At 39.6% G+C, this 27,838-nt stretch overlaps 1 long non-coding RNA gene across 1 annotated transcript in view; it reads left to right on the top strand.

Moving 5' to 3' along the window:
- The window catches only part of LOC142456387 (uncharacterized), a 63,604-nt gene extending 59,414 nt beyond the window's left edge, over positions 1-4,190 (top strand). The window contains exon 4 of the long non-coding RNA XR_012786069.1: positions 63-4,190. This is a non-coding gene — a long non-coding RNA (uncharacterized LOC142456387). The remainder of the gene's footprint in view (positions 1-62) is intronic.
- The last annotated feature ends 23,648 nt before the right edge of the window (positions 4,191-27,838 follow it).

The raw sequence follows: 27,838 nt of genomic DNA, 5'->3' as shown, positions 1-27,838 counted from the left end.
TTTGTCATATCTTGCCCTGTCCGACGCCTCCCTTCACCCACTTTTCTGTTGTCCATCCCCAGACTTAAAGCACTTTCTAATGAAGATCAAGGACTGTGGCCACCAGTATGGATAAAAACCGAATGTAAAAGAAGAAAAAATCCTCACAACTGTACTAAATACGTAACATGATGATCCATGAAAGAATGAAGCTGCCAAGGATTTTATCTTACTTGGATACATAATCAATGCTCATGGGAGCAGCATTTAAGAGATCAAACGGCCCATTGCAGTGGGTATATCTGCTGCACAGGGTCTCTTTAAGGTGGTGAAAAGCAAAGATGCTACTTTGAGGACCCGTTGTTTCCTCTACATGTGAAAGCTGGACATTGAATGAGGCCGACCAAAGAAAAATTGATGCATTTGAATGAGGAGCCTGGCAAAGAATATTGAATATGCCATGGATTGCCAAGAGAACAAGCAAATCTGTCTGGGGATAAGAACGGCCAGGATGCACCTTCGAGGCAAGAATGGCAAGACTTTGTTTCTAGTACTTTGGACATGCTATCCGGAGAGATCAGTCCCTGGGGAAGGGCTCCATGCTTGGTAAAGTAGAGGGACAGAAAACAAAACAGTGGAAGACTCTTGACAGGACGGGTCGACGCAGTGGCTCCAGCCATAGGCTCCAGCATACACACAATGGTGAGGATGGTGCGATGTTGGGCAGTGCTTCGCTCTGTTGCCCAGAAGTTGCTGTGGACCAGAGCCAAGCTGGCTTGAGGCACCTTATAAAAACAAGATGGTGCCAGGGAGGCCTTATGATTTGACAGCTAGCTTGGAGTCGATTATTTTTCCTGTTATGAACCATTTATTTATCATTACAAACTTTGTAATTACCTTTGTTTGGGCCAAGCTTTTCTGTTTTATGTTACCTCATCCCTTTCCCCACCACCCATCTGTTGGTTTCTTGTGTTGTGGTGGTGTGCCGGCTGCGACGATGCCGGAAGCTGGGCCACTGTTATTTCACATTCCAGCTGGGTCACCTGTGGTGGATAGGGTCCAGGAAGATTCCAGATTAAAACAGACTAGGCAAAAAAGCCTGGTATTCTACTTCTAAACCTTAGTCAATGGAAACATTCTGGATTGCAATAAAACAATATCCAATGAGCTTACTTTTGTCATGTCATCAGGAGAAACCAGTCAGTGGAGAAGGACATGATGGTTGGTGAAATAGAGGCCAGTGTGGGTGAGTGGGTCGGGTTGGCAGAGTAGCAAGAACAAGGCACTTGAACACGCTCATGGTTGTGAAGATAATACAGACCCGGGCCATTTCAGTTGGTTGCACATAAAGTCACCATGAGTTGGAATTGACTTGAAGTGAGCTAACCAGAGCCTCCCCTTCCCCATCTCTGGAAATCGTAGCGATGGTGTACGCATTGCAGGTCCGGAGTCATCGCCACGCCATGAACACTAGCAACGCAGACCTTGATGCACCGTGTGCTATGCAGTCCTGACGGGCTCAGCCGGGCTCCTTGAAAAGAGCACAGGCGATGTGTGTAGGTGCTTCGTTTAGGGACCAGTGGGGGAAAGTAGAAGGATGACACCAAGAGGGTGAGCCAGTGCACAAGCGGTCTCTCACACGGCTCCCTGCTGAGCGCAGCTGCCGAGCCAGGTGAGGGCTTCTACTCCCAGGAAGAGCTGCGGCCCCCGCCCACGGGCAGCTCTGCCCTCTCCTGTAGGGTCTCTGTGAGTCGGAACCCGTTTGTTGGTAGTGGAGGTTGAGTGTGAGTCCCAAGTGCAGCTGTACTTCCCTTCCCGAGGACCTGTAAGGGGCTTTACAAGATTTTCCCCAAAGAATGGAGCCTTTGTCCACTGGCTGAGGATTTTGATTCCCCTGCATTTTTAGGGTGCCTACATGTGCGAGCAAAGCAGGTTCCTACACATAGCCTTTGCTGTGATATATATATATTTTAAGTCTCAGGGCAAAAGTAAGAAGTTGGTAGTATGGCTGAGACCTAGGGCTGTCAGGTGGCACCTGTTTAAAGCTAGTTGCCATAGCAATGGCTGGAGAAAAGGTGGCCTGTAAGAATGTGAGGCAAGCAAAACAGTTGTCCGGTACAGATGGTAAACCACTTTTAGAAGCTATGTATGAATCTCTAGGCCTTGAACAAAAGAAGAAAACAATTTGCAGATTTTTCCGCAGATATTTTATACAGTAGGGTTGTTTGCTTTTCCTTTTATATATACATATAGAAACCCATTAACTATCAGTAAAACAAAATGTTGTGGTCTTTGCTTAGAAACAACGGAACCAGAATCGAAACGGAGCAAAGTAGCGGTGGTCCTCTGCAAAGTGACTTTCAAATGGAACTAACAGACATGCATCCTTCCCGAGAGCACTAAACTCTTTCTTTGTAAGGTATTTGAGTCAGGGAAAGGAAAGCAGTCTGTCTGACTATTAAAAATCCTACCTGCTTTTCTCCAATCAGGGTCCATTTTCTCCTTTCTATGCCTCCGGGAGGCCACCCGCTTCTCTTGCACCTCCATTTAGTATGTTCTACAGTGGAACCTAAATTCTCTGCGTTCTAGAACCTGGAAGGTGATGACTTCACACGGCAGCAAATGGAATTATTTGTAAATACAGAACCAAACAAAAAGTATTCTGTGAAGACCTTTGGGAAGGGTTATTATATTATGTTATTAATTTTATTAGTGCTAAGAAAGTATTTTGGAGGGTTCTCAGTTCAGGGTAAAGGACAATACCATGAGCATCATCCTCATCATCATCACTACCACAGGCAGTTGTTGTTCGGTGTGTAAAGTCAGTTCCACCCGATAACAAACCCCGTACAACAGAATGAGACACTGCCCCGTCTATGACATCTTCACAATTGGTTTTATGTTTGAGCCCATTGTTGCAGCCACTGTGTCAATCCATCTTGTAAACAGTCCATTTTTCTGCTGCCCCTCTACTTTACAAACCATGATGTCCTGTTCCAGGGAGTAGTCTCTCCTGATAACATGTCCAAAGTAATTGACCCCTAATGTCATCATCCTTTACTTCTAAGGAGCATTTTGACTGTATTTCTACCAAGAGAGATTTGTTTGTTCATGTGGCAGTCATGGTACTCTCCTTATTCTTTGCCAGCACCATACTGCAGATGCGACCATTCCTCCTCAGTCTTCCTTACTCAATGCCCAACTTTCCCATGCATATAAGGCAATTCAAAATACCACGGCTTAGGTAAGGCACATCTCTGCTCTCAAAGTAGCATCTTTGCTTTCCAACACTGTAAGGAATCATTGTGCAGCACAATAGGACTTTGATCTTTTGATTGCTGCTTTCATAAGCATTGGTTGTGGAGCCAAGCAACATTAAATCCTTGACAACTTCAATCTTTTCTCCACTTATCATAAAGTTACCTATTAGTCCAGTTGTGAGGATTTGGGTCTTCCTTACATTGAGTTGTAATCCATACTGAAGGTTACAGTCCTTGATCTTTATCAACAAATGCTTCAAGTCCTACTCATTTTCAGCAAGAAAGTCTGTATCATGTGCATATCTCAGGTTGTTAATAAGACTTTTTCCAAATTTTCACATTTTTCCTCAACATAAAGATTGAATAACCACGGTGAGAGAATACAACCCTGACACATACCTTTCCTGATTTTAATCCATGCAGTGTTTTCTTGTTCTGTACACATAACTGCCTCTCAATCCATGTACAGCTTCCTCGTGAACACAATGAAGTGTTCTGGAATTCCTTTTTTTCCTCTCAAGGCTATCTAGTTTGTTATGATCTACAGAGTCAAATGCCTTTTTATAGTCAACAAAACACAAGAAAACATCTTTCTGATAGTCTCTGATTTCACCCAAGGTTCATCTCACATGAGCAATGATATCCCTTGTTCAATATCCTCTCCTGAATCCAGCCTGAATTTCTGGCCACTTCTTGTCAGTGCACTGCTGCAGCCAATGTTGTATAATCTTTAGCTAGCCTTAATTTTTATAGGTGATCTTAACAATATTGTTCTATAATTTTCCCATTCTATTGGGTCACCTTCTTTAGATTGGGTGTAAATATGGTTCTCTGACAGACAGTTGGCCAGGTAGCTATAGCCCAAATTTCTTAGCATAGATGGCTGAGTGCTTCCAGTGCTTTGTTAGCTTGTTGAAAGACTTCATTTAGTATTCTATCAAATCCTGGAGCCTTGGGATTTTCTTGGCCAATACCTGGAGGGTGGCTGGTACTCCTTCCTTCAGCACCATTGGATCATGCTCGTTAGTTATTTGTTGAAATGGCTGAATGGGGAGTAGGTCTTTTTAGCACAATGACTCTGTATTCTTTCCATTTTCTTTTGTAACTTCTGGCAACATTCAAGATTTTGCCCATAGAATCTTATATTGCAACTGAGGCATGAGGTTTCCCTTGAGTTCTTTCAGTTTAAGATCTGCTGAACATGTTCTTCCTTTTTGGTTTTCTCACTCTGGGTCTTTGAGTATTTTATTCTAATATTAGACATCTTCTTCTGGAGATGCTCTTCGAAATGTTTGGATCAGCTCTTTCATTTCATCATTTCTTCCATTTGCCATAGCTTCTCTATGATTAAGAGTGACTTTGCTGAGTCTTTTCTGACATCCACACTGATCTTTTCTCGTTCTTCTCTTGTTAATGCCCTTTTGTTTTCTTTGTGTATGATGGTAGTGATGACATCTCACAATCCGTCGGGTTGGTCATTAGTATTCAAGGCATCAAATCTCTTCTTGAGATGTTATTGAAATTCAGTAGCATATACTCAACGTCTTCTTTTGACTCTCATGGATATTTCCAAAAATTTCTCCAGCATTAAGCTGAATTTTCACAGGAGCAATTGATCATCTGTTTTTGTTGGCCCTAGCTTGGTTTTTAGCTGCTGATATTGACCTTCTCCTTCTTCTTTTCCCACAAATGTAGCCAATTTGATTTTTGGAAAACTATTCCATCTGGAGAAATTCACATGCATACTTGCCTTTGTGTTACTGAAAAAATGTATTTGCAATAAAGAAATCAGCATCTTGCCAAATTCTATCATGTGATCTCTGGCTTCATTTCTGTCACCAAGACCGTATTTCCCAAACACTGACCCTTCGTTTCCAATCTTGGAATTCTAATTGGCAATAGTTTCCAATGCATCTTGATTGCATGTTTGATAAATTTCAGACTGAAGATGTTGGTAAAGTTCTACAATTTCTGCATCACTAGCTTTATTGGTTGTTGGATAACTTTGAATAATAATTGTATTGACTGAATTTCCTTGCAAGGGAATAGATATTATACTATCCCAGACAGCATTGTACCTCAAGATAGACCTTGAAATGTCCTTTTGGAGAAGGAATGCAATGTAATTCCTTTTGATTTGATCATTCCAGCATATTAAAAAATATGATTGTTTGATTCAAAATTGTTAATATCAGTCCATTTCATCTTACTAGTACCTAGGATCTTTATGTGGTCAATTTAATTTTTGATGACTTCCAATTATCCTAGCTTCATACTTCCTACTCTCTAAGTTCCAATTATTCATAGATGCTTGCAGCTGTGTCTGACCATGTCGAGTCATGCCCAATCAGCAAATAAAGGTCTTGAAGGCTTTATTTCATCCTTGCTATCATGGTTCACTCTATTTTGAGAAGGCAGCTCTTCCTCAATCATATTTTGGTTGTCTTGCAGCCTGAGGGACTTGTCTTCTGGCATTATATATGACAATATTTCCCTCCTATGCATACAGTTTTGGGGGCTAATTCTTCTGAAGTGGACACCTTATCCCATCTTGGTAGTCTGTTCTGAATGTAGAAGCTCTGCTGACACCAGTTCATTGTGGGGACCCTATTGGTATTTGAAGTACCAGTGACCTAGCTTCTGGCATCAGAGCAACATGCCAGTCACCATAGTACGACAATCTGACAGACAGGGGACATCATCACACAGAAGGAGCCAAATAAAAGTGATTAAAGACACATTTAGTACAGTCTTGTGACTGTGGTTAAGTCACTGAACATCTCTGAAATACAATGCTCTCATCTCTAGAGGATGGAGATAAAATTTATTTCCAGTACTGTTATAAGGATGAAATAAGATAAGTAACTTTTGTTATGCCAGGATTGTCATTTGTAGCTCGTGCTATGTTTGACCGATACTGTTCCCAAAATCAATGCAGGTAGCCAAAAGCAAAGCCTGGAATCTGGAAAACGTCAAGCAACTGTGTTGTAGGAAATGACTCCCCTCCCCCACCCCCATGTCCACCTTCCTGACACTTGACTTTGTGTATGCGACATAAACTTTGAATTCCATTTAGTCATTTGGTGCTCAGCTTCCAAACACACACACACACACACACACACACACCATTCATTGTAACATATAGAATTCTTTCTTTCTCAGTGAAGAAATTAAACGTTAAGTTTAACAAGTCTATTTCTTTTTCCCCATCTTGGTTTTGTTTTGAACATTCTAAGTTTTTCAGGATGAGAATGCAATCATTTATAATCAGGAAAAACATTTATTTTTTTAAGGATGGGTCAATAAGCATTTCATTTACATATATGGATCATTTCTAACAAGAAAATCCATGAGTAATTGCTGTGAAAGAAAGCACTAAACAGAAGACAGAGTATAGTTTGGGAGCAGCCTATATCTGTCGAGTATCCTGCAAGAGGATAGTGAAGGCTGGTTGACCAGAATTCCCAAATTCACCCTTCTTCCTGATCCTTTCTCTTAGCCTGTTGACTTGTCTTGCATTTTTACTTCTATTTTAAAAAGAAATGACCCTCAGAGTTTAATTCCAAAGCACATTTGGTTTATATTCCCTATGCAATGTATAAGTAAATCAGGCTGCTGACCACCCCAGTGGTAATATTTTTCCCCCTATGTTTGCTCAGATTTTACATTGAATTGTTCCGGAAAAACCTCCTTTATGAACTTCTGAGGTGCATCAATAATAAATATAATTTTGCAAAGAATGACCCTTTTGGATTTCAACTGTCAACACAAGAAGTACAACAAAATGGCTAATTAGAAAGAAGATGAAAATATGACTCAAGGGCCCATTCTCAGAGACACCCCATTTGATATTGCCTTTTGTGTGAACATCATATAAGACAAAAAACTATTGCCCAATCATTTGAAATTATATTAAGCAGAGGTCCAGACTTAAAGGCTAAGCAAGTGAAGACAGGATGGGATCCTAGAAAAACTGAGAAGACCAATAATACAACTTAGTTTACAGCACTTATTTAGGAAAAATCCAAATATGTAGCTTGCAGGACTATCATATCACAAAAATGTGCTGAAAAAGTGGGGTTTGACTTATACACAGGTCAGTGGTACCCCAGCGAGGTGTAACATCTCGCTGGCCCTGCGCCCCTCCAGGTAATGGGACAAGCGCCCGTTATCTCACGGGTGATTGCCATTTCTCTGTTGTTCATTCAAAGCCCCGCTGACACTGCAGGGCTTTGAATATTTGTTTACTCACATCTAGTCAAGCCCGACTAACAAAAGGAGGAAATCTCATGAAGTTAATAGCAAAGTGGGTTCGAGATGCATGGGAAGACATTCTAGAGGACATGGTGCGACGTACCTCCAGAAATGTAGTATTAGTAATGCTAAGGATGGCAGTGAAGACTGCGCTTTGTATGAAAATGACAGCAGTGATGGTGATGACGGTGATCTCAGTGAGGACAGCATCTATGATGACCTCACATGAGCTGAAGCTCTGCATTGGGATACGGTTGATGATGAGGAATCCAGTTTTGAAGGATTTTAACTCTTTACATTTTAGCTTGGTTGCTGATTGAGCTCAGGGAATAGTACTCTTATGGTATCATTGTTGATACCTTATTGTTTTTGTTGAACCTATTTTCCACTTACTGTGCTGGTTTACTAAAGTTAGATGACTTATTGTCCTTTTATTTATGTTTTTATTTAAAATAAATATTTAAATACATTACCCCACTGATGTCTCAATTTTTAGTCATTTTATTTTCATTTGTTTTGATTATTGAACCTCACCTATAGCTTCTGCATTTCCCACCCTCGGCTTATACTCGAGTCAATCAGTTTTTCTGGTTTCCCAGGTGATAATTAGGTACCTCGGCATATACTCGGGTCAGATTCTATTCGAGCAAATACGGTACTTCTATTCTAATTCTGTGGGTGAACATAGAGAAAACCCTTGCAAAATGATATTCCTCTCTCACTGCGCCTTGCTGGTTCTACCGAGGCTATGGGTTTATTTGGGTCTCCTCCTCTTCTCTCATCAACCTGGCCTTCAAAATGAGGATAGTGGACACAATCACCTTCCACTGACTATTGTTTTTAAGTTGAAGAAAAAAAAACTTTCTAAAAACATGCAAACCTTTTATCCCCCAGTTTTCATGAAGGCATTTTGTAAGGTATTCATAGTTGTGTGTTACAGCTTAAATTCTGACTATCCTGGTCTGGAAAAGGCAGTGACAACCCAAAATCCATTTGCAGGGTCTCCACCTAGATTCAACCTCCAGTGCATTCCTTCTGACCCTTAACTGAGGATGTCACTAGCCATCCCCTCAGGCAGAGTGCATTGGAAAGTAGATTACCTCCACACCTCTCCAGCCAGCCCAGGGAAAGGCAGTCTCTCAGGGGTGTGTCTGGGTGTCTCCTTGTCCCATAATGCTGAGAGTGGCATTGTCATCAGTCATATGCCTTATGAGTTGTGCCCCAACTACTTAGTCAGTCCCTGGACCAATCTTGTAAACTCTTCTAACACAATCTACATGTCACAACCATGGCCCTGTTCTGCTTCTGCAGTCCCACTTGTAACTGTGATGTATGGATCTGCCGCCAGTCATGAACTTGTGACAGTTTCCTTTGTTCCATGACTTATTTCACTGGGGTCCTGACTGTGGTTCCTAGGATGCTACTATGACCTGTGCTAATTAATGGTCCTCCTCATCCAATGTGTCTGTGTCTTTTTGTTGTCCTTGTCTCTTGTAAGACTTAATACCTGTTCTCCTTAAATTATACTAGAGATTGGTATGCTAAAATAGTGGTCCAAGTGATGAGTTTGCATCATATTTTCTTGGCCCAAAATATGTGTGGGGGTCTTGGCCCCTTTACATTTGGATATAGATGCATTCGGAAATAAATGATTGTTCTTGAGTCCACTCGGATTGATAGTGACAGGGTTAAGGAGTGTGAGTGGCATAGTGGTGACTTTGGGGGCTGCTACCGACAAGGTCAGCCATTCAGAACAGTCAACCTGCGTCCAGAGAGAAAGGGGAGGCTTTCTACTCCCATCAAGAGTTACAGTCTCAGAAACCCACCATGGCAGTTGTAATCTGTCCTATCTACCCATCAGTATGAGTTGGCATCGATTTGGTGGCAGGGATAGTTTAGATGCAGGGTTTCCAAGACTGTAAATCTTTAAGGAGTAGACAACCTCATTTTATTTTCTCCTGAAGGGCAGTTGGTGGGTTTGAACCCCTGACTCTACCATTAGCAGTTGAATGCTTATGCACAGCACTACCAGGGCTCCTTCAGTTGAGGATAGGGTCTTTTCCAATTTTGCTAACAAGACCATGTCAGGGTAGAGTATATATTACACTGAATGAATTTTGGCACATAAAAAGCAGGTAAGATACAGAGATCAAGTGAGCATTTTTAGGAAAGCTAGATGGCTTGTAATGATTTTCAAGGAAGGCAGGGATGCTGGGGCTATAGACACAGACAAGGATTTTTCCCCAGAGCAGACAGAGACTGCCTCCAAAGTCAGTGTCCAGAATTCATACATTGCAAGAAAAGGTACATCTGTCTGTTAATGCTGCTCACTTATGCTAGCTGGGACAGTCATCATCAACTCTGGAGTTAGACTTGGGAGACATTTAATATTTTAAATAAGTTTCTTTCCCCAGAAAACAGAATACTACATTGTACATTTTCACACCTTGCAGATGTTGCAGTGTGTACTACATAGGATATTACTATAATTGCTTAAAATACCAACTTAGCTACATTTTTATTTTTTTGGCCAATAACTTGTATTTGTTGGTCATCATTTCCAGGCACCATAACAGAATTTGGATATAGAATGTCAAATGAGCCACAATCCCTGTCTTTAAGATGTTTGCAATTTGATATAGCATAGAGTTACTCTTTGGATGTATTCCCTGTAGTTTTGGATTGTTTCCACACAATGGCTATGTGTTTCTGAAATAAGGTCTCACATTTATTTGTGAATTTCTGTGACACTATTAAAATGTGGCAATGAAACCTCTGAATTACTCCCATTCTTTTGCCATTTACTATTTGAAAATTAGGCCTTTCTAATGAAGAAAAACTTCCAAGTTTCAGCCCAAACAAACAAACAAACAAAACCAGTTCTATTCCACCCCCCTTTCCTCCCCACAAATTCATCTTGAACTCTTTCAACAATGACCCCTTCTATGAGGTCATTCTTCATAAAGTCCCTCTAGAGGAATTAAATCAGGCCTTGACAACTGGAAGGCTTGTTTCACTATTTCAGGATGAGGTCTTTATTGAACACCTCCTTCTGCAATGAAGTGGGCTTGACCTTAAGCAACCTGAGAATTCGCTGGAATACAAAAAAGTACCTTCTACTAAGGATCTGTAAAATAGCAATTACTGTGAATACTAATGAAGGAGCTACTCTACAGATTCCAGTAGATGGTGTCAAACGACTAAGACAGATCGTGTGCAAGCGTGTAGGTGGGTGGAGGGCGGGGGCAAAGAATGAATTGGGACGTTAGCAAATGGCAGCTCCAGAAGGAGAGAGGGAGATACTATGCTGGAGTTAATTGTGCAGGCTTCAGGTATCCCTGGTATTTTCTCCTACGGATCATTTGAAATGAGAACCAAATCAAGAATCCTTTCAAAGGATCAAATAGCACATGGAGTTAATGCCTGTGGAAAGAATTGCTACTGTGTGGATTCACTGCAAGCAGAAAGAAATATACCTGTATCTATTTTTAGGGACTCTGTAATTTCACTTATTTCAATAACCATTGTTCATGTAGAATCTTGCAAAGGCAAGGAATATGGCCTTCCTGTAGGAAGGCGAGCTCAGTGGTGATGTGTCTCTTGTGACTGTCATTAAAAAACTAAGATACACATTTGCCTCATAGTTGGACATAGTAGATGAATTATTGCAGCAAAATTAGAGGGATAAGTAGCCATCCACACAGGCAAAGAGAGCTCTATAAGAATTTTTCCATGTAAATGTAAGGCTCATTTCAATGTCAGGTTCTATTCTTAGCCTTAAAGTTGTTCCCGAGTCGGAAATTAAGGGAAGGTGCTCAGAAAAAGTTTCAAGTCTCTCTTCAAAGAGTGTCAATCAGTTTAACAGATATACGATTGAATTGTAATGTGGGGCTTATACGGGTCAAATCCCAGAAAGGAAGCTTTCTTAGAGATTTTTTTTTTAGTATCACTCATTTGACAGAAGATAGAGTAAAGGACTCACTAAAAGTCACATAGTAAGAGAGAGAAACAAAACAAACGAGTTCAATAGACACCTCTCGAGGCTCTATCTACAGGGTCAAACGCTGTGCGTCCACATTGCACATGCCTAGTCTGATGTCAAGACCAATCCATATAGCTTTTGAGTGGCTCTTAAGATCTAGTAGAGTCAACGGGAGGTGTTCATGTCCCCAAGGCCACAGTGCAATCTGAAATGTGACAGTTACCAGTCATGTTATCTCACCAATACATTTTACTTGCTTTATTCCGATTTATGAAAATCGGCAGCTGTTGAGTCAATTCCAATTCTTGTCTGCCCCATGTGAGTAAGGGGCAGGCTTTCAATGGCTGATTTACAAAAGTCAACCCGTCTTTCTTCTGAAGTATCTTGGAGCGAACTTCAGGTTTAACGCTAAACTTAAACCTTTGGTTAGCAGTGAGAGCACTGAACCATTCTACCCCCCCCCACCCCCCAGCAATCCCTTGTGTACCCCAAGACATTTTTTTTCAAAAGAGGAATCATTTGTAAGAATATTTATAAGGATTTTTTTCAACTTTGGGAAATAGTTTTCTGATTTTGCAAGCTTTCTTAGTAACAATTAACTGGAACTCTTAAATTGTTTGTGGAAAGAATCAAATCTAAATGCAATATTTAAACATGTGTTTAAAAGCATAAGATATACTTCATCATTGGGACCTCTTAAAAATTAAATACTTGTGCTCATCAAAAGATTTCACCAAAGAAGAAAAAGAGAACTCACAGACAAAATATTCTTGGCAACAACAAATTTGGCAAGAATTTTATCTCTAAGATTTCTAGAAAACTCAGCAATAAAAAGGCAAACAAACCATTTAAAAATGCAGCAAGTGGCATGAACAAATACTGCATCAGGGAAAATATTCAGGCAGCTAGAAAACACATGAGGAGATGCTCACTGTCATTCACCATTGCTGTTCTTGTTTGTAAATGCCGGGGAGTTGGTCCCAGCCCACAGCTACCTGATACACATAACTCAGTCCTTCCTCATAACCACAATTGATGGCTGTGTTCGAACCCACGGTTGCAACCACCGAGACAAGCAACTCCTTGAGTGTCTTCCTCTTTTCCTCTGACATTCGAGTTTCCCCCAAAATAACATCTTTCGCCAGAGCCCAAGCCCTCCTGATAATATTCCCCAAATCCTTGAAACCCAGTCTTACCAGCCTCACTTCTATGTAGCTGGGAGTCTGTTGTGCCAACAGGGCTGCATCTGTGAGAAGATATGACTGAGCGGTTCTCTCTAACTCAGGCCTCAGCCTGAGAATGTCTCCTCGATTTAATACACATCAAAGAGATGCTATGGAGAACTCTCTCTGGTTTTCCTCCTCCCAGACTGGATCCTCCATGGCGTTCCATGGGACCTGGGCCAGTGGCCCACCACATGGCCTCCTGCTTCTGTGAGTTGTCAGTGGCCTGCCAAATTCCTTTTGATCTACTCAATTCTGCCTCCACTGGCCTGCAGCTGTCCTGCCACCGTGCTCCTCTTCTTGCTCCTCCAGCCTGGCAGCTGTGTGACTGAGAGGATCTACAGTTTAGCATCTGCATCACAGACTTGAGTCAAACTGGGTCTTCCCTATTCTGTGGCTGTGGAGGTTGCTTTCTATATAATTTCCCTTCTTGATATAAGTATCTTTCTTATACCTAGGTGACTATCACTGGTTTCATTTCTTGAGAAAATACAACCTCATATAGTAGTATTCTGACCATACTTCTTCAAACCCAGATATATTTAATATTGTGTTTTAATGTATTTAATACATTTAATGTTGTTTACAAACATTGTAATTCAAATGCCTCAATTCTTCTTCAAATTTCTTTATTCAGTGCCCAGATTTCTTGAGATTTAAAATAACATGGTTTGTGTAAAGTAGAGCTGAGACAAAAAAACAAAAACCTTCAAATTGACTTTGTTACTGTGCTTTCAACAGACCTTTTCAAAGTAGATTTGTCCAATGGGAAATGTTTAATTTCTTCATTGGTTGTGAATTCTGGTAACATGATAACCTTGAAAACCCCAGTATTTTCTCCATGTAGAATTACTTGCTTATTAGTTTAGCTGTGAGGATTTTTATTTTATGTTTTGAAGTATACCGCATAAAGAACTCTTTGATCTTCATCAGTCATTGTTGCAAGTCATCTTTATATTCAGGAAGCAATGCTATTTAATCTGTACATCATAGTTTGCTAATAAGCCTTCTTCCACTCCTGATGCTGCCTTCTCCTTTGTATTTCCCAGCTTGTGGAATTAATGTGCTCAGCATACAGATTGAATCAGTACGGTGAAAGAACACAACCGTGACACACACCTTTTCAGAGCTTTAAATAGTTAGATCCGCCTCTTCTGTGGAAACAACTGCCTCTTGGTCTATACATAGGTCCTCCATGAACATAATTAAGTGTTCTGAAATTCATATTCTGCACAATGTTATTAATATTCTGTTATGGTTAACACAATCTGGTCAATAAAAGATAAACATCTTTCTAGTATTCTGACCTCAACCAAGATTCATCAGATATCAGCAATAATATTCCTCACTCTACAAGCTCTTTTTAATCTCGCTTAAATTCCTGGAAGTTAATTCTCGTTATAACCATCTCTGAATTATCATCCTCAAAATTTTACTTGAACCGATGCTAATGGATATTTTTCACATTCTGTTGGATCGTGTTTCTTTGTAATAGGCATAAATATACATGTCTTTCCATTGATTTTCCAGGTAACCTGTCTTCCAAATTTCTTGGCACAGATGTGTGAATGCTTCCCAAAACAATTTTATTCAAAAAGAAAGCCATCCACTCTTACCAAAAGACCATCAGTCATAAATCAAAGGAAGAAATGCAAAGGATTCCTGGACAAATATATCCTAGAGTGTCCTTTTATGAAAAGTTGTCACATATCAGTAGACCCTTACTGAAGTCTATGTGGAACGAGCCAGTGTCTGAGATGCAACTGAAAGGAAAATGTCTAAGTAGGATGCAGAGACAGAATAGGAGAATAGGGAGTAGCTAAAAAGGGACGAACATGGTAATTATATTAATTCAAGATGGGAAAGTGAAGCCACATGAGAAGTCTGAAATTCATTTAATTGGAGTGATTCTTCAACAACTGCTCAAAGGATGTTAACTTTCATTTTCAAAGCTCAAGCAGAATTATTTGTCATAAGATCTATGGAAGCTTTAATAAACAACCAACTAAAAAAATAAAGTAAAACACAAAATAATTATCTCAAGGTAGTTTAAATATTGGAAAGCTGATAGAATATAAATTATTTGCATATTAAACTTTTTAAGTGAATATTTTATGGAAGTATGAAATGTATTCAACCCAATGTATGCAACTTATAATTTTTACAAAATAAACAAGCAAGAAACAGAAGACTTCCATCACCCATGTAACACTCTTAGGCACTATACCTACTAACTTTTTTTCCCTCACTTTTAACACAGCATTTTATTAGTTGTTCCTCAGTTATAAAATTATGTAAACAGAATTATTTATTATATAAGCCTGTGTTTCTGTTTAATTTTGTTCAACATTATGTTTATGAAGTTCATCCAAATTGATAAGTAATTATTGCTTTTCCTTACTATCAAATAGTTTGTTGTATGAATGTTCCACAATTTATTACCCATTTTAATTATTTTGGATAATAAATTTCTTTCCAAGCTTTCAAATATTACAAACAGTTCTGCCAAAAAACCCCAGTATTTTCCTTTTTTGGGTGCATGTTCAAGGAATATCTAGGAATGGAATTACCAGGTCATGCGCACACTTAGCATAAGTAGTAGATATGTTCAGTTCCCCAGGTGGTCTCAGCAATTTAAACACCACATACAATTATGAGAATTCTCAATGTTTCATTCCCTACAACATTTCAGATGGTTAGTCTTTTTCATTTTAGCCATTCTCATGGGGATTCAGTGGTAACTTCTTGTAGTTTTATTTTCTCTTTCCTCAGTTTGAGGTTGAGCACCATTTTCAGATATTTATTGGCCAAGGATATCATGCTTGGCAAATTGGAAGGGCATCAAAAGAGAGGAAAACCCTCAACAAGATGGACTGACAAAATGACAGCAGCGAGGGGCTCAAATGTAACAGCCATTGTCAGCATGGGGCAAGACTGAGCAGCAATTCCCCCTGCTGCCCGTAGATTCACTGGGCGTTCGAACCGACTTGATGACAAGGAACAACAACTGGTAATTAGATATCCTGGTTGGTTGAAGTTGATGTTCATTGCTACAGTTTTGAAAACAAAGTTGTCTATATTTTTAAATAGCTTTCTAGATATTCATATGTAGTCAGGATATGAAGCCTCTATTAAATATATGCATGGTGGGTATTGTTTCCTTACCTAAAATCTGTCAATTTTCATTAAAGTCAACGAGCTCTTGAGCTTCTGGTTGGTATTACATTGATTCTGTAGGTCTGTCTGGCAACAATTCACATTTTAAAAATAATCAATCTTATAATTTCTGAAGAGTGTTTTTTATTCCAGGTATTAAGGCATTCTTTGTTTATAGCGCTTAAGAATGTTTTGCACTTCATTTCATAGAGGTTTTACAAATATTTTGTTAATTTTATTTGTAAATTTTTGATATTTTATAATGCCAATGTAAAGGTTAACCTTGTCATTAGATTTCATTTTTAAGGCTTTGTTTATTAATTCTTTTGCAATAAATATTATTGATTTCTATAATTTTATTCACATATAATCTATATTATTTATTATATACAACCATTTGCCATTTATCACAGCGATAGTAGCATTGTGACAGTTTAGACTTCATGTCAATGTGCACTTGTGTAGTGTAGAGACCATACTATCAATCAAGTCACAACCTAATCCTGCCTCCTGGGAGGTGTGGCTTTTTTATAAGTGAGACACTTGGCGTTCCCTCCCCCCTCAGTCTGCCCCTTCATCTTCCTGCGTGTTGAGAATCTGGCGATAGCAGTTGAGTGGAGTTGGAGTTTCCTTTGTTTTTTGGATAGCCTGAGGTAGTTAGATATGGCCACGAAGTTTACTCAGCTGGTTTCTGGAAAAGGTATGAGAAGTGAAACTTTTGATTCTTATAAACTGACTGGTTATTTATACCTGGAAAGGTGCAAAGGAATGCAATAGATGTTAAGTTGAAGATCAGGAAAGTAAAGCACCTTTTGAACTTTCCTGAGGCACAAGTGGTGTTGCTTAGTCAAAATGCCTGAGAGAAGGCCAGTCCTTCGTTTGATCCTGGCAGGGGTCTAAGGCCATATCATGGATGAATAGGATAGAAAGGACTGAATATGAGTATTTTAAAAGGAATTATGTTTAGGATCTGACTACTAGGAATACATAGATTTCTCCGACTTAATGTTATTGACATACTGTGATAGAAATTAAAATTAAATATTATTTTTAGAGAGAATTTGTAATCCCACTGCCTTCAGTCTTTGCAATTAAATATGTTAAGAGACAGGAGGAGTGTGTGGAGGAAATGGCTTTTTGTTTGAAGCCAAGAAAAGATCAGCCCCACCTAGTACCTAGAGTGCCATCACATTTGCATTCGAAAAGACCTGCAACTGGAATCATTGAGAGATTGAAGGAGCAAGACAGTTATTTTGGCTTTTTGAATCTTGAGTAATTGCTTTTCTTAAGTGCCTATGCCAGAAAGGTCTATGCCCATTACAACCCCTACTGAAGCATTGAAAGGGAAAGGGAGCCTGCAGTGCTCAGCAGGTGATCACTTGGATTCACTTGTTGGATGGAAGTGTGAGAAAAAGAGCAATGGAGAGATGGGTTGAGTCTGGCCAGAAACATCCATGGACCTGCTTCAGAGGGACTGGAGAAGAGATGCCTATGGGCTGGCTTATCTGAAGCGTAGAAGCTCACAACATGAGCGGATGGCATGGACCTAGCCCAAAGGGGATTGTGTTATTGAGAATATGTAAAAGGCCCAGTGGTCTGAAGTGGGGGAGCACTGTAGTGGGGGGTGCCCTGTAGTGGGGAGTGCCCTGTAAGGAACTCCCTAGTTACAGCACCAATTGACCCAACTTGGAATGACTAGGACTGAGTTGACCAGAGACCTAAGGGATAAAAAGGAAGATGCTTGACCCTGTGAGACAGTGCACATGCTTGCTGACTTCATGCAGAGTGTGCTCTCTATTGTATTTTGCACATGGATGTACACACAGCATTCCACCTAGAATGAAAATTCTTCGTATAAATGAACCTACTTGCCTCCTAAGAGCACTGGAGTGATAGAAATGGGTGGTTTAGAAACTGGATAGCCAAATAAAAACTTGAAGTAGCTGCCTTAAAAACTTTCATGAGAAAGGGGAAGATGTTGATAGGATGAAGGCATAAGTATTCACAAAACTGTAATGGACAGAATTAGCAGAGAACTCCTCAAGAAGAAGGACACAGTGGGTGGGCTTGCTTGCATGGTACTGGTACAATGACAGATACTCAGACCAATGGAAAAGAACTGAAAACCCAGAAATAAAATCATCCGCATACTAACAACTGATCTTTGATAAGGGCCCCAAAAATATTAAATGGGAAGCAGGTGCCCTCTTTAACAAGTGGTGCTGGGAAAAATGGAGATTTACCTGCAGAAAAATGAAGCAAGACCCTTATCTCACTCCATGCACAAGAATAAACTCAAGGTGGAGCACAGACCTTGAAGTTAAACCCTAAATTATTAGGGCCATCAATGAGGGAATTGGAACCAACTTGAGAACTTTGGCACAGGGAATACATAGGCTACCAGAAATAGGGTAGGACACAAACACAGAGGAGGCACAAATTGACAAATAGGGTATACTGATGATAAAACACCTGTGTACATCAAAAGAATTCACCAAGAGACTAATAAGATAGTCCACGGACTGGGAAAACATCTTTAGAAATGACACATCAGACAAAGGCCTTATTACTAAAATCTACAATACTCTGCTAGCTTCCAAAAGAAAAAAAACTAATAGCCCACTTGAGAGGTGGGCAAAGGACTTGAACAGAAGTTTCACAGGGCCAGAAATCCGAATGGCCCACAAACATGAGAAAATGTTCCCGATCTTTTGACATAAGAGAAATGTAAATTAAAACAACAACGAGGTACCACCTAGCACCCTCAAAGGTAGCCCAGTTCAAAAAATCAGAAAGCAACAAGTATACTACGCATGGCTAAAAAGCAATGATGAACACATGAAGCACATCGCTGCATGGGAATAACTGGAGAACATCATGCGAAGCGAAGTAAGCCAAGCACAAAAGGACAAGTACAGCATGAGTCCACTGAGGTAAGCTTTAAAAAAATGCAAAAGGGGCATAGGGAAAAATTTACTGTATACAAACATTCCTGGGATGAGGACCAGGTAATATGGCAGGGACCAGACCAAATACAGGGATACACATGACAGCCAACTAAAAAGGAGATGGGGAAAGGAAAAAATAATAATAATAATAAAATGGGTAGCAGGGACACAGGGCACTAACCCACTCGGGGGGTGGGGCGCTATTGTTGATATCTCCACAGGAAAAAGAGGGACCAGAATTCAACCCAGTACTCCCAGATGTGAATGCAACATGCTGGCGTGGAGTAAGGAACCGGTGGAGAGGTCTGGGGGGCCAGCCCGAATCCCAACTACTAAGCAGACACCTGCCCCCTCCCCCCAGAAGAATTTATTTCAAAAGATGGCATTGAATCTGCAGCTCCTGGATAGGGACATATCTGATCAGAGCACACTGGTGCAAATGAAGGGGGAGGAGGAGAGAGTGGAGCACATACTGGCCCACCAGGCCTTGAGAGCAATGTTCCCAATTAGAGCAGCCAATCCACAGACAGGACCACATGGCTGGCCCCACTATGAGTCATGACATCCCTCACTGACCCATAGCCCTACAGAGAACAACACCGGAGATACAGTGTGGGAATTGCACCTGATCTGATCCTGCCACACTAAGGCAAAACACTAAGGGGGTGCAACAGAACAGAACAGCAAGGGAACTGAGTGGAGAGGTCCCCAGGGAATGCTGAAGGTAGACTTTGGCCAGGGAATGGTGCCCCAGCAGACTCGACTGGGAGGCCTGAAAGGGCATGATCAAGGGTAAGGTAAACAAGAGAAATTGCTGAAACCCTTGTGGGGACTGAGCATGATAGTGGGACAGGAGGAAAGTCAAAGGAAATAGAGGAAAAAGCTGGGAGGCAAAGGATATTTATAGAGGTCTAGATAAAGACATGTACATATGTAAATATACTTATATATTAGGATGGGGAAATAGATCTATGTGCATATAATTATAGGTTTAGTATTAAGGTAGCAGAAGGACATTGGGCCTACACTCAAGTACTCCCTCAATGCGAGAACACTTTCTTCTATTAAATTGGCATTCTATGATGCTCACCTTCCCAACACAGCCACTGAAGACAAAGCAGGTAAATAAGCAAATGTGGTGAAGAAAGCTGTTGGTACCCGGCTACCAAAAGGTAGAGCATCTAGGGTCTTAAAGGCTTGAAGGTAAACAAGTGGCCACCTAGCTCAGAAGCAGCAAAGCCCACATGGAAGAAGCATACCGGCCTGTGTGATCACGAGGTTAGGAAGGGAGACATGGACAGGGTAAGATATGACCAAATAATAGTTTATAAATTATCAAGGGTTCAGAAGGGAGGGGAAAGTGGGGAGGGAGGAGAAAAAGTGAGAACCTGATGCCAGGGGCTTAGGTGGAGAGCAAATGTTTTGAGAATGATGAGGACAATGAGTGCACAAATGTGCTTTACACAATTGATGTATGTATGGACTGTGATAAGAGTTGTATGGGCCCCTAATTTAAAAAAAAAAGAAACTACCACCACCATCAACAAAATATATCTGAAAATAAGTAAATAAATAAAGCACTAAAAAAACCCTTGCAATCAGAAGACAGAAATTTTTTGTTTTGTTCACTTATAAAGTATAAGATTTAATTTAAACGGGACTGGGTGAAGTATAAGATTTAAATGGGACTGGTACAGTTTTGGTTGAGCATACTTTAGCTGTATCCCATTAGGCATAAATATGATTTTATCACTGCCTTTGGTTAAAGATGAGCTGTGTACAGGTGTCAAGTTGTCAAAGGGTCGTCTGTGACAGTTAGATTCTATGTCAAGTTTCAATTATGTTGGGTAGAGGACAATGTGTCAATCAGGTCACAGCCTGAAAATTCCTCCCAGGAAGTAGAGCCTTCTTAAAAGAGAGACACTGGGGACCCTTCCCCCTTCTCTCTGTCCCCTCAACTACCTGCTTGCTGGGACTTTATGTCTTACTCCGAGGACAATGCCATGTGGGCCACCCAATCCTGAAAGCTGTAGATGTACTGCCATGTTTCAGCTGACCTTGGACCCAAGCAACTGGCTACCCATGGACTTGATTTTCCTGCATCCCTCTTCACCTTTTGACATCATTGGCCTTCAGCAACATGAGGCTGAAGAGGACTTCAGCTAGCACTGGACCCTTGGTTTTAAGTTGGCCTAGGCTCCATGCCTCTTTATATGAGACTACTTCTTGATGTGAAGACCTTTCTTATGCATATATGACTGTCACTCATTCTGCTTCTCTAGACCAGTGGTTTTCAACCTTCCTAATGCCATGACCCTTTAATATAGTTCCTTATGTTGTGGTGACGCCCCAGCCATAAAATTATTTTTGTTGCTACATCATAACTGTAATTTTGTTGCTGTTATGAATTGGCAACTTCTGTGAAAGGGTCATTTGACCCCCAAAGGGGTCGTGACCCACAGGTTGAGAACTGCTGCTCTAAACAAGCGTCTGATTTAATATTTAGAGAACAATATAAATGAGTTAAATATTTTGGAATTTGTTTTAGTACCACTATGACCCTGCATTTGGTTGATTTTTGTGAATGTTCCAATGTTCAGTTACACCATTTATTTTAAAAAAGAATTGCAGGTGCACATAAAAAATAATGTAGTCTTAAAATTTTCAGTATTGGGCCAGACAAGGTACAAATTAATGATTAGCATTAATTATGTCCATAAATTGATCACTTATACCACTTAATATATTAATCTCTTTTAAGTGGCTTTAACAAAGGAAATAATTCATATATGATCAAATAGCATTCTTTTTAAGTTACCAGGTATTATTTCATTATCTTAAAATTTTTTTCCAGCTATACTACTCTAATCTAAGATTGCTTCTATTATGAACCCATTTTAATTAAAACTTAAATATAAAAAGTTTTTTTAGCTATATTACTCTGATCTAAAACTGCTTCTGATATGAATACATTTACTTAGATCCTAATTATGAATGTACATTTTGAAGGTTAGGAATCAGAGTATCGTACCTCTTAGATGGATCTAAACCATCTATATGCCTCAAAGCACAAATTCCTAATTAAAATCGCATATTTTATATGCATTCTGGAATTGTAGATGTGTTTATCAAATACCTGTAAATTCCAGTAATAATGGTCATAGAGTAATATCTATATTTCTCCTACACAAGGGGGACAACTTCTTTTAAATACAATGAGATGTAATACAAGATTTTGAAAGTCATTTTTAAAATTCATCACCATTTAACTATACAACTATATGTTTCTGTGTAAAATGAGAATGTACTTGAAACCATCTTTATGTGATTATCATTCTCTATTTGCATCTTGAATAATATCTCTTACTTATTGCTGCTCCTTTGCAACTTGTTTCTCTTTTGACTTTCCAGTGATGGAAAGTCTTCATAGCTCTGTCTTTGCCTGACTGGTGTCTAATTTTATTTAGAATTGGCTCAAGAGTGCAATCGATGCAGGTAGATGCCCCTTGAGCTCTTTCCTAATGTCCCTGTGATTTTGGCTGAAGCAAAAGTTCAATTACACAAACATTCTTGGATTTTGAAGTGAAATTTATCAGGCATGTCATTTCTTCTCAAATACAGGGCCACACTTTCAGGACAATAAGCAATTATCATAAAAGGGGGATTTTTGTAGACATTTGAAGGTCATATGGATTTACAGAACTCAAGAGTATTCCCTTCCAAATTTCACTTCCTGGAGAACATTTCTGCCATTGTGACTAGGGAGCATTCTGTTTGGGTAAAAGCATATTTTTAGTTCCACAATCTATTAGTTAATCTCATGGGAAGAAAAGATTTTGGACAGCTTTGAAGGATTCAATCTTTCAACAAACTTTTACAAGAATTGTTTTCTTGAGCACTTACCTTTCGTGACTACAGGGAAAGCTTTGAAATCCATTGGCTAATGTGTTAATCTGGGTACTTTAGAGAAACAAATCCACAGAAACTCATGTATAAGAGAGAGTTTTATATAAAGGGTAAGTGCACATCAAGAAAACAATCCAGCTCAGTGCTGTCCAAGCCCACAAGTCCAACATTAACCTATATGTCTGACACCAATCCACAAAGTCCTCCTCCATCTCACAAAACAGACACAATGATGCCAAGTGTAGGAGGAAAGATGAATCAGTGAACATGGAAGCATCTCAGTGCTTGCAGGGGTCTCCACACGGCTGCTCCAGCACGCAGGGCTGCATCAGGGTAGGTCCATGTGACTTCTCCTCAGGGATGTCTTGCAGGAAGTGAGCCTTGCCAGCTGAAGCAGGGAACTGGCTAAGGCAGCTGCACCCTGGTCCAACCATCACAAAGCAAGAGACCTGAGAACTCAAAAGGGGAGGCTCATGGAGCCATTTATCTCTCCACCCTTCAATTAACCCCACATGTGTTTATTGGCCAGGTTGGCAAAATAAACTTTAACGATCTCAGCAATCTAAGTTTTTTTTTTTTTCAATATAGTCAGCATGGGAATGAGAATGTGTTCAGCCTGACTTCTGGATTTCATTACTACTTCTCTTAAAATTGACTCTAAGGGCTAATTTTCCAAGAAAGACCCCGAATTTCATTAGCATGATTTCCTCAGGTGTCTTAAAGTGCAAGTGATTCATCGTGGTGGCAGTTAACTTTTATGTCAACTTGATGGTACCTGTGTGGAGGTAGAGATGGATTCCAACCTGTCAATCAGGTGGTCACCTGATGATGCCTCCTTGGTGTATGACCTTTTCTATAAGACAGACAGTGGGAGAGTTATTGTTGTCCTGCCATGTGTCCTCTGACCTTGGATCTATATGACTCTGCCCCCAGTAACCTGTGACCTCCCTGTTTCCTGCTTCACCTGTCTGTATCCTCAGCCTGTTATTACATGAGTCTGAAGAGAACCCAGCTAGCATCCGACCCATGGACTTGAGTTGGACTGGGTAGGGATTCCTCCTGGATATAAAATTACTTCTTGATATAAAATTTCTTCTTATACATATGTGAGTGTCGCTCTTTTTTTTAACTAAATTTCTATTTTTGTTTTTCTGACGTCAACTCATCCTCATACAGATTAATTTCAGATTTAACGCAGGAAATTGTTTTCCGCAATTTTCTCTCTCTCTTTAACTTTACTCCATCTTCTTAGAAATTGATGCCAGGTTAAAAGTTTCTTTAAAATAAATTTTGTGGGTATGTTGTTGCTGTTGTCCGTCAGACGACAGCCCATTGGTTCCAACTCATAGCGATGCTATGTGCATGCCGTGCCCTGCCCACTGCTGCACCACACTCACAATTGTGTGTATGACTTATATCCTTCAATCAGCCTCCATCAAAATATTCTACACACTTATGGATATAGGACCAACCTTTCAAACTTGAAGCCTAAGTGAAAATATTCTTATAAATTAAATACCATGTCTTTAAGTCTTCATTTCTCTGTCTCTAAGTTGTGTTTCTTAAGCAAATGTGTTTTATTGGGTCAATAAAATGTGTCTATAATAGCAAATGTGTTCAAGGGTCAATAGCTTTCTTGTTGCACATATTTCAAGTTACAGTTTCTTCAGTTTCTTCCCAAAAGGAACTTCAATACCCAAGACTGACCTTCATCAGCCAGCCATGTTTTATGGGCATATAATCTGTCAGTAATGTGGGAGTTGTTTCTTGTCTCCTGTGGTTAACTGACTATTAACATTTTAGAAGTGTGGACTGAATTATTTGTGACCTAGGGCTGATTTATCCTACAGTGTAGGGAAACAAGTGACTAATGAACCAGTTTGTCTCACAGTTGTTGATTTGGGGAGAGACAAGCCCTCATTTTCTTATATCTTGGCAAAGTCCATTATTTGAGTTTGATTTGGACTTAATTGGTCATTGACCTTGACCTGTAGACCATTGGGAATTTATATGATATCGTCATAAATAGTTCCTTCACATGAAAAAATTAATAATTTTTAATCATGCAGAGAGTGAGAAAGAGAGTTAATATAAGTCACTGGGGGGGGGGTTGGAAGGTGCAATGACTAAAACCCTCCCCAACCAACACTCCTTATTTCTGATGGTGTATCTAGCTGTGGAGCTTGGAATTTTTATTATAAAATCTTAAACAATAAGGAACTTTCAATGCATCATGATAGCATGTTACCTTTAAAATGGTGTCACGGGAAAGAAAATGAGAAAGCCAGTAAAAATGCAGCTCCTGGAGGAAATTAAGTACCAATGCCCAGGAACATGCATTGTATGCAATAAGCTAACTTCTCTCCCATGATGTAGAACCACGCTAGCATGTACCATCCTTGGCGGACTTGGAAGACTTGTCACTGGATTAATTTTTTTGTGTTCTATAGTTCATATGAACAACTCAAACTGAGAAAGATGACCTAGGCTATTAACCATTTTTCAAGCTTTTTAAATTCAAAATGTATTGACAGGAAATTGAAATGTTCAAGATGATTGCTTTGTTTCATTAAGTACTAAATAGAAAACTCTTTATTAACACTTTTTTATGCCTCTAAAGAAATTAATCAATTAAAGAGATTTTTCAAAGACACTTGACTTTTTTTCCATTACAATTTATTATGTTTATTTCTCAAACAGCTTTAAAGTATTTGGTGTTTTTTTAAAAGTCGTTTGATGCTTTAGAAAATTCCAGACCACCGTATTCTGAATGACTGTTTCTTAGGAACCGATGCAGGAAAAGTGAATTTGTAAGAATTTTGGGAAAAGTTGAAAGGGTCTTAAATCTGATTTTAAGTACTTCTTTCAGGAAGCTGGTTATTCTCTATTCGGTAACTTTGCGTTTTAAACTGAAGCCATCGGCATTTTTTCCGAGAAAGCAAATAACATTGATATCCTCCCCATGCCCCCTTCCTTTATCAGATTTTCATTTTATCATGATTTCAGAATACCTGGTAAAATTCAGCCCTTGGAGGTTGAAAACCCTGAGTTGACACTTCTCTCTCAGTCTGACTGAAAACAGTCATGTTGATTGCCATCGTGCCTGAGAGGCTTACTAGCACCCTTTTTCTTAACCCACCACCTCTCCCAGTCTCATTCAGGAATGATGATGGTTGCGAGCATCCTTGACCAGGATGCACTGCTGTGAAGGCTCATCTTCCAATGTGTTCATGCATTTTAATTTGCATGGAAAGGGTAAAATGAATTGAAACTATGAAAACAATATATAATGCTCTTGGTTGTTCTATATACTATAGCAATGTTTGTTAGACTCTCTGGAAATAAGGTGGCCTCAAATTTATTTCTTTGGGTTCTCAAGCCAAATTGTGAAACTCTTGGATTGGTGACATATAATCTTCCATTAGCTACCTTCAACAGCCTGCTGCTAAAATGCTATCCAACTCAGGAAACGTTGTTGTGAAGCCTTGGAGGACCACCTGGGTGGTCTTGCATTGCACTAGAGGGGTGGATAGACCTAATTCGGATGGCTGACCTACCTACCATAAACCCATAGAAAATGGTTCTCATGCTCACTCTGACACTCTTCTCCCCTGAAGAAAATGCATTTCATTTACAAAGAAGTCCCGCAAATACCACATGTATACAAAACTTGGAATTCTTAAGGAAAAAAAGCAACGTAATTTCACTTAGTTGGATAGTCAGCAAGTTAGTGATTTTGTGGTTTGACCCTCATATGGTACATCAATCATGGCAAATTTCTTTCTCTCTCCTTTCCAAGTAAAACCACTACTTCCCACTCCCACACAACATGTCATTACCATCACAATAGGATCTGCTGGGTAACAGAGTTTGGATTCCATCCTTCACTTTAAAGCCCTATTTGAAATCCCAGTTCCTTCCTGTTGCAACTTAGCTTTAAAACAGACTTCTAGAGTGATCCTGGCAATTCCTGGCCTCTTTTCCTTTCAGTTTTTTGGTTCAATGACCTTGCAAGTCAGTTTTGATTTGCTGTTTTCTCATGAAACAAGTATACCATCATTTTTTCTGCCTTTTTTTAAGATGAAGAAAGGAGAATGGAAAAAGGGAAATAAAGTGCCCCTGGTTCCATGGGACTGATATTTAAGTGCTCCGTCTAACAGAAGAATAACTTGTTTGGATCCGACTCGATGACAACCCAACCCCGGGAAAAGTACTAACTCACAGGAGTGGGCATTCCACCATCAGAAAGGCACTGCATTAGCATTTGCCATCACAATGAAAGCATAAATTTAACATTTAAGATAAATACGATTTTTATATATAATATAAGCTACATTTAATGTGTTAAATTAAAGAAAAACTTTTATTCAGCTATCTGCTTTTGAACCTGAACTTTAATAATGATACTAACAACGTACTATTGAGGATTCTGGGTACTAGGATACACACAAACAAACATTTCCTGATCATGTTTGGCAGATAGATCCAGGCAGGTACAATTGTTTCAATTTGGCAAGAAGAAATTTAGTGACCATGATTTTATACTTCCCCGGTAGGATCCCCACCTTTTCCTCTAACTTCTTTTTTCACTTCAATTGATTTCATTTCTAATAAAATTGATAATTATTCTAGTTCAAAAAAATTGTTAAATAAAAAATTTCGGGCTCTCACAGCCTTCTTTTAGATACTCATATATAAACTAATTTGGTTCAGCCCTGTTTTTTTTCTTAGCATGAGACAATGACACAAACTAAAGTACATTGTGTACTGTAGTTGTTTCCAGCTTATAACCCACTTTCACATTGTTTCTTTTGTTACATTTTCAGTCTCATTCTGTGATAGTCACAACATTGTTTTTAATGTTTCTTAATTTTCTGTTCTAAGACCAGTATCATGAATGGGTGGTTTCAAAGAACAGAAACTTATTTTCTTACCTGTCAGTTCCATCCTTACAGGTAATCCCGGGGTCGGTTGGTTCCTTTATTTGTCGGCCAGCCTCACGTGGCACCCATCTTCCTCAATGTGGTTCTCTGCTGACCCTTGTCTTTTTTCAACTCGGAAGTGATTAGGTTTAGAATTCACTGGACTTGGGAATTATCTACTTAGCATGATGAAAATATTGTATCTCTA

Source organism: Tenrec ecaudatus, chromosome 9 (genome assembly GCF_050624435.1).
Source record: "Tenrec ecaudatus isolate mTenEca1 chromosome 9, mTenEca1.hap1, whole genome shotgun sequence".
In the NCBI taxonomy this organism is placed as follows: Eukaryota; Metazoa; Chordata; class Mammalia; order Afrosoricida; family Tenrecidae; genus Tenrec; species Tenrec ecaudatus.
The sequence above is the reverse complement of the archived record's forward strand: the minus strand, read 5'-3'. Positions and strand labels throughout refer to the sequence as shown.